Source organism: Leuciscus leuciscus, assembly GCF_965113295.1.
Source record: "Leuciscus leuciscus genome assembly, chromosome: 16".
Classification (NCBI taxonomy): Eukaryota; Metazoa; Chordata; class Actinopteri; order Cypriniformes; family Leuciscidae; genus Leuciscus; species Leuciscus leuciscus.
In genome coordinates, this window is record NC_138740.1 from 30532749 (window position 1) to 30541663 (window position 8915).

Consider the following 8915-nt stretch of genomic DNA (forward strand, 5'->3'; position numbering starts at 1 on the left):
TAATCTATGGTGGTTTGAATGTCGTATGGTTCAAATATATACCATGCAGATTAGAGGATTAAAGCATGATAAAACAGTCTGTCACGATCCCTAGTCACTTCACCATCAGATATCACCTCTGCACTACATTTCCCATAATCCTCTGTGGACCGTGACTCTCACCTGCACTCTTTCAGCTATCACACATAAAAACACACACCTCGAGAAATATTAATTTCTAAGAAATGTCTCCTCTGATCGTCCAGTCTCGTTCATACGAAGTGGACTATTTTCTACTATCTCCAGCATTTATTCTCCAGCGTGTCTCCCCTTAAATATTCAACTGAATCCTCTCCTGATTCCTCTTGTTTGCTCACTGCTGTCAATTAACTATTCTATTAACGTTATCATCTTGTCTGAGTCTACATTCTGTAACACAGCCTTTGTTTGGCCACTAATATGCACATAAACGCATCATTTTAAAATACACAGCTGATGAATTTTTGATAGATTCTACAGTAAACTGTTACATTTGATGTCTATACAATGAAACAGAAGAACTTCTGTATTGAAAACAAATCACCTAAGTTTTCACCTTCACCACAGTGCAAAGCTTTTTAAACACAAAACAATGTTGACCAAATCGATGCTGTTAATTATGGAAATAAATGCGCACGGCATAATCCACAGTCATTTCATTTACTCAGAAGATTGGCAAACAATGACTGTTACTGTGGCCCAATATAGCCCTTCAATATTGCACTATATCCATACTTAAAGAGAGAGAGTTAAGAGACGGTGCGTTCACACACTGACATCAATTAAAGGGGTGGTTGATTATGATTTCACTTTTTTTACTTTAATTAGCGTGTAATGTTGCTGTTTGAGCATAAACAACATCTGTAAAGTTACAATGCTCAAAGTTCAAAGCAAAGGGAGATATTTTCTTTTAAAGAAATCTTTTTTTAAGGACTACAACAAACGGCTGGTAGGGATTACACGACATTCCTCCAGGGTTATGCCTGGCTCACACTACAGGAGTTTTAAAATCCTAACCGATTTTGAAATCTGGTTGCAGCACACACTTAAGGAGAATCTTTGCAGATTTTCGTCCCTCAAATCTTAAACATGCTCACACTACAAGGTTTGAAAATCGCGGTGCACCACACACTACAAAATGTTATTAAGATTATCGTGCCAGAGGAAGCGCCTCACGTGATCTCACGCAGCAGATCTGAAGTGGAAAAGCATGGAAACATATGGGACATGCATTGCCATGAGACACACACACACACACACACACACACACACACACACACACACACACGCACAGAGACTTTGAACCTACCGGTACTTTGAGTTAAGAGCTTAGATCGGGCCCAAAAAAATCAAGCCCGACCCTACCCGAGCCCATATTACAAAAATTGGCCACTTAATATTTAATATTCAATTATTTTAATTGTCACAATTAAAGTATTAATTTTATTAAATTGACCAAGCACAGCATTCAGCATTCAATCAAATATTGATTAAAGATTTATTATTATTAGGCTAATAATGTTATTTCAACATAATATCTCGTTATTTCGACAACAAGCGTGCAACAAGCGTGCAACAAGCTAGATGTGCATTTGTAAATCCGGTGACGCGTGCATTGATTTTATTAATAAACTAGTGTTTTCTGTCGGCTGCAAAGATGAAGTTGACGATCGCCATCTCCGTAGTGAACGCGCCTATAGAGAGAAATGCACATGGATTACATAATCAGAGAGTAGCCTATTTCTTTTCGTTTTGAATTGTTTCGTTTAAAGACATTTAAAGATTCGATGTATTTCTCATGTCTGTGAGGCATACACTGAGTTTCGGTTAATTTATGATGAGATGCGCTCCAGTTCACGAGCAATGCAAGTGACAGCGCAGGCGCCTCTATGTCATGTTGCATGATTATTGTCTGCTATATTTGCTTCCAGGCAATTGGCAATTGGCAATTGGTTGATAAAAAAATTATATAAATTAAGAAACAATTTATACAAAACGAAATTCACTTTAAAGAAAGGCTTTCTACAAAGCAAAACGTAATGAAGTGGTCAAAATCATGTCTGACCCACTCTATGTCTCCCGATACATTGCACATCATATCTTACTCGTGCTGTTCACTTTTCATAATCAACATAGCCTAAATGGAAAAAAAATAACATTATAATATTTTAACAAATAGCACAAAAAAACACAAGCATTTTTGGGGGCGGCCACAGCCCCCTGGCCGCCCAAAACGACGGGTGTGCCTTCATATCAAGTCATATTGGTGAAAAGGTAGCCCTGACCAAGGAAAGCGAAATCTTTCAAAAATCATCCTTTTAAGGATATTTCTCATGGCGTCAGCGCTGGTCAATACAATAAATCAATGCCGGCGTTGATCATGGAGTGACGCATCAGCTTTAGCGTTGTCCTGCTCAGAGTCTTGTAAAGTGGAGCTCAAAGTTTAAATTAAATATTAAAATAATTAACAGCTTGTTTCATTACATCTAGCACCTATCTGTGAATGCATCCGCATTTTTACATTTCCGTTGAAAGAACAGTTTAATGACTGAGTGACAGTCTCTAATGGAGACTTTCAATGTCAATACTGGTAAAAATATCAGCAGAAAGCCTCTCGTAAAGTGAGATTCAAGGAATTAACTGTTATATAACAATGGTCTAACAAGCTCATTGTCATGTTTATGTTGTGTTTATTATATTATGTGGACCCCCGACCCTTATTTTGACGTGTTGTATCTTCATTTTAATCCACTTCGTTTTAACGCGCTTTTTACTTTCGGTTTCATGAACATGTACTCGTCTTTGTGCCTGCTGACCACAGCGTAACACTCATTTATTTAGCAATAAATAAATGGAGATAAAAACGCATATCGAGTTGAGTCACTCAAAATTATCTCAAGGGAAATTCCTTCAGCACGACAGCCCTACTTGTTTCCTGGCTATTTTGACAGCACTGACGTAATCACAGACTTGCTCATCCCGATTTAAAATCTTAAATATCAAACATGTTTGATATGATCGGGGCGAGCCCGATTTGTGTGAGAGCAGATCGGCAGGTGCAAGATTCGATCTGTGAACACCTCACATTACCAGATAATCTGCGCCGAACATCGGAACCGATCAAGGTCCTCGACAAGATTTTTTCTCCGATTCTCGGGAGGGGGAAATCGGGCATAAATCGGCCTAAAACTCCTGTAGTGTGAGCCAGGCATTAGTGACATCACCAACCCTAAAATTTGCATAAACCCCTCCCCCGGGAACGCAATTTATAGATTATCATGACAGAATATGCTAATCAATGACTAGAAGATATCTACACATAAGCTACATAAATTCATCAACTAACAATTCCGAAATGTTGTCTACATGATGTCACTTCTTCTTGAGTCTCTCCATCTTTCTGACTCCGGTTTTTACATAAAAGGCTAAACGTTTTTGACATTTTCAGGACGTAAGCTGTTGTAGCTCCGCCCCCTGTGCTGGGAGCAGCAGCTCATTTACATTTAAAGGGACAGACACAAAAACGGTGTGTTTTTGCTCACCCTCAAAAAGTGACAATTTTAACATGCTACTGTACATAAAAATATCTGTGGGGTATTTTGAGCTCAGACTTCACATACACACTCTGGGGACATCAGAGACTTATTTTACATCTTGTGAAAAGGGCATTATACCACCCCTTTAATATTTTAGTAGATCACTGGAGGTCACAGAGTTTCTGTGCTGTTGGCTGCAGTGTCCAACTGTATCACTGCTCATTTGCATAAAGTTGAACTGTGTACACCTTGTCACCGCCCCAAGGGTTGCTAATATTTCTGGAATCTCATTGAAAATTGGTCACTTCATAAATCGCTGTCTGTACAGACAGACAGGTGCATGCTTGCACTAAACAATACTAGCAATAAAAGCAAGTAAATCACATGATGTCAAAGAAATGCCTAAACTAAATTACTGAGGTATCTTTTTTAGGTTACATTGTAATCCGATAGTCCACTTTAGACATTCTACTAACAATAAGTAACTTTGCAACTACCTCTCATTAGCGCATTAGTAGACTGTTAGGTAAGGGTTAGTGGAATAAGTTGACATACTTATAGACAGTAGAATGTCTATTGGAGGACCATCAAAATAATGTTAGCAGATTTTAAGCAGGCAGTCTACTATACTAATGACTGCAAGTTGACATGAAGTTGCAAAGTTACACATAGTTTGTAGAATGTCTAAAGTGGACAGTGGACTGTTGAAATAAAGGGCCCTATTGTAACAATCTAAGTGCATTGGTCTAAAGTGTACGACGCAAGTGCACTTAGAGCATGTCCAAATCCACTTTTGCTAGTTTAACGACTGGAAAAATGGTCAGCGCCCAACGCATGGTCTAAAAGGGTTGTCCCTATTCTCTTAATGAGTTATGGGTGTGTTTTGGGCTTTACGTGCAATAAACCAATCAGAGTCTCATCTCCCATTCCCTTTAAAAGCCAGTTGTGTTCGCCCCATGACGGTTTCGCTATTTACATGGCAGAATTTGAAAGCGGAAAGACAATGTTTTTCCAGAGCGCAAACGGATCTGCTCTTGCGCAAGGTTAAAGTACGCAAGCAGACCATTTACGCGACAAGCCGGATTCCACCATATCTTTATGTGCACAATAATAATCTTTTACATTGTAATCGTTTTATTTTTAATATTTGGCTCTGTAATAAGCAGAGTGTACATGCGTTGTGGACCCACCTATAGGCGCACATTACTAATGTGCCCTTTAAATAATAATAAAAATACTGCGCCATTGCGCCATTGACCAACTAAAACCTGGTCTAAAGTCAGTCTATTTCTGTTGCCTCAAAATAGCAACGCGCCAACAATGTGCCAGAACACACCTCATTTTCATACCAGCACACCCATGGGTGCACAGATGGGCGCAAATGCATTTGCTATTTAAACAAAGTGGCGCAGGACATGAACATGATAACTGCGTCGGGCTAAAACTAGCAAAAAACACTCATTGCACCAGGTCTATGATAGGGCCCAAAGTGTAACAATCATTTGCGAAACAAGAAAGTATCAGAAAAAATGTATCTTTTCCCATCTTTCCCCAAATTTGTATCTAGTTCCAATTGCAATTGCCTTTCATTTGTCTCCAATGGGTTTGTGTGAACCTGAGAGAGCAGAGGCAGTCTGGGTCCATCGTTTTGGGCTCTTGGGTTCAGTAATGGCACCTATCTATAACAGTTTATGAAAGCCCAGTTGAGTGCAGGTGGGAAATCCCAGCAAACATGGTTTTGAGGGTTGAAAGTTAAAAGAAAGAACCACAATGAATTCTGTTTATGAAGAAAGCATGCATTCTAACAGAGAGTGGGAAAATCATCCTGCGCTGGTCAGCAAAGCCCAGGGCGTTCATTTCCAGTCCAAGCACGTTCAAAAGCCCTCTGATCAAGTCCAGGCTCAGAGTCAGCACTCCACAGTAAACCTGAAGGTGCTCACCGGTTCGTTTGCATGCATGTATTCATGTGACGCTGCGCTGATTTATGCAGCCCTTGCAGGAGGTTCATTGTTCAAATAGTTGTGAGCAGGCAGCTGCCTGTTCAGATAAGACATTAGAGATGAGAGCTCGGCCGAGGACAACACGGACACTTTTCTGACTAATGCATGAATTCATCACTTCTCATTGGACTGATGTATTCAAAGCCAGACCTGAGAAAGATCCGCAATGCTTTTTATTCCCAGGGAACAGAAATGAGTAATGTTCTCAGGAACTGACCCTGCCTTCACATGCTCTGTCGACCATCAGCGTCATCATGCTCATGTGGTTTGATACAGCAGCTGGTTAAACGGATGAGTCAGCTGAGGACCCCCAAATAAACTGCAAGAGATAGAGCCGATTGGGACATTTCAGTCAAAATTGCAACATTTGGCTTTGTAAAATAAATAAATGGAAAACCGACATGGAAGCACTTCAGCCAAAAAAGGCCTAATCTATTTCAATCATGTTTCATTTTATTTGCGCCATTGCAATTATTTACAGTAACATACTTCATTAAATATACCATACAAAGCACAACCATTAAATACATTATAAAAATGAATGAAAACAAAATATTATGTCCTTTTTTCAATAATTATTGTCTGATTGGAATGAATTTACTTTGGGAGAATAATTTACAACTGATCTCAAATGAATGTGACTTCAACTCAGAGTTCAAAAGTGAATTCAGATTATCCTACTTTATTGTCCGGCTTAAATGCAATATCTTAAGCAACAACTTAAACCAAGTTAAATAAAAAAGAATAAGTACATTCTTCTTATTATTATTTTTATTAATCCTTGAACTATGTTAAGCAATAACTTACTGTAAATAATCTATTACTTTATACTATGAAAATTTAAAAAATAAAGAATAATAATAATGATGATAATAATAATAATCGTTAACTTTATAATCAGTTAAACATTAATTTATACTATAAATAATTTTAAACTATATATGAAAATAAATAATAAACTTAAATTAAATCAAATTAGAAAACAAATAAATAAATAAATAAAATAAAACATATTTATTATACTGGTTTATGGTTTAAAAATACTTGGTTATGGTTTAATTATTTTCAATTGGTCAACAGCATTTGAAGGCGGGGTGAGACAGGGCTTCTCTATTCAAACATCACCAACTCGCAGCTGACAAACATTTTTCAGAACGAAAACAAATCAATGCGTTGATGATAACTGCAAGCGAAGAAACAAGATGACTGAGAGCGAAAGCCGATATTTGAGATTCATGCCGGCACTGACTCCGATAGTTTGTCACTTGGGTGTTCCAGTTTATGTTTTCCCTTTGGGATGGATGGGATGAGTCATTTTCTATTGTATTTATAGCCCTGCTGTTTGACTTGCTCAGCAAGGTATTCTCTCAGCTTTGCTGAGTTTGTTTCAAATGTAAGTGATAACAAATGGGATTTTGTGTGTTAGCCTAAAGTAAATCACCACCCTCCTACTGATGCCTCTGGCAAAAGGCTGTGTATATCCTTCTTCATTTAAGACATTTCTGCTCATTGATTTCCAATATAGTGAGCTGGCCACCAATACCAAAGACTATTGAGTAACTAAAGCAGTCCAGTTCAGTTGACTTAATTATTTGACCCCAAGCAACCGAACTAGAATGCAAAATACTCTGTGGTTTCTATAGCATTCTGCTAGTTGTAAAAAAAATAACTGCCATCACTGTTTTATAATGGATGGCTGCTGCCTTTGCAGTGAATATTATACAAAATCAGATCATAATTGTAAGAATATGTTTGAGATGGTAAGATAAAAAATGTTTTTATGAAATGGCAAGATTGAAAGAAATTAAACAAGAGGGTAAAATTGTAAATCTTCATATGAGATAGCAAAAGTGTGTTAAAAATTGTATGAGATGAAGACATCTAAAGAGTTTTTTTTTTACAAGATGGCAAGATTAGACAAACTCAATTTGGACAAGATGGCAATATTGTAATAACTTGTAAAGATGGCAAGATCAATATAATTCACACTAGAATATGAACCTCTGGTGGCTATCATGGGCACTCAGGCTGGCAGGCGTGACAGCGATGGCAAAGTCTTCAAAATTCTTATGAGAGAGCAAAAACAAATGTGAAGAATTTGCTCAAGATGCCAAGGTCGGAAAAATTCATGAGATGGCGAAAGTGTGATTTGTACGTAATGGTGAAATCGCTAAAATTAGCATGGTAAAAACATTCATGGGATGGCAAAATCTCAATTCGTATGAGATAACAAATAAAGTGTTGGAATGTTTATGACATTTTGAAGAATTTGTATACAAGATGGCGAGATCTAACAGGTTTGTACAAGATGGTGAGATCGGACAAATTCAAATGAGATGGCGAAAGTGTAAGATTTTGCACAAACTGGCAAAATCGTAAAAAGTTTAATGAGATAGTGAAAGTAAGCATTCATATGAAATGAGAAAAAAAATTACCGTAATTGTAATATATAAAACACCTACACTGTGTTTTTGTAGAATGGAAGTCACACAATTTGCCATCTTTTACTAATTATTACAAGCTGCCAAGAGATTGTTGAATTCACATAATTCCCATCTCCATATCCAACTTACATACATACGTATTTATTTAACTACATATTTTGGCACAAGGTAATAAGCAGAGTCTAGTTTATGCAAGATTTTACAAAGCTGATTGACTGGTACACAAACAAGTAAGTGAAATTTGTGCATTGTCTGCGGATGCAAAAGTCCTTCACACAACTTCAGCCCATTTTGTAACTAAACAATGTTTGCTAATTAATTCAAAGAAGAAGACAAAAAAGGTGTCATAAAGGACAAACATTTCAGAAGTCTCTGGGAGTGCACTGTCCTCCTGTCAGCTAACAGCTGGGTTTTGTGTGTTCACTGTGACTAAATGTCAGTCTCTCTGCACCTCAACCCACAGCTTTATATTATAACCTGCGGCCAATCCAACACAGCTGCTCAGATTGATCTGATTGGTCAAGTGAGAGGATAATCAGCCAATCAACTTGCAGGGACATCTGAACAAAGCCTGTCACATAATTTACAGGTCTGATCACTTAAATCAATCTGAAAGTTATGTCTGTCTATTAGTTGATGTATGTCGGTCTATCTTCTTTATATTTTGTTAAAAGAATATTTCACATAAAAAAAAATAATAAAAAAAATATATATATATATATATATATATATAAATATATATATATATATTTTGTAATAATTTAGTCACCCCCATGACATTCCAACCATTCTTTTTCTTATTTTCCAAAAGGAAAGTATACTGAAAAAAGTATATATTGTTGGTTTAACTTTAAAAAATAAATAACCTGGTTGCCTTAAAATGTTGAGTTCATTAAGATTACAAAATTAAGTTAATA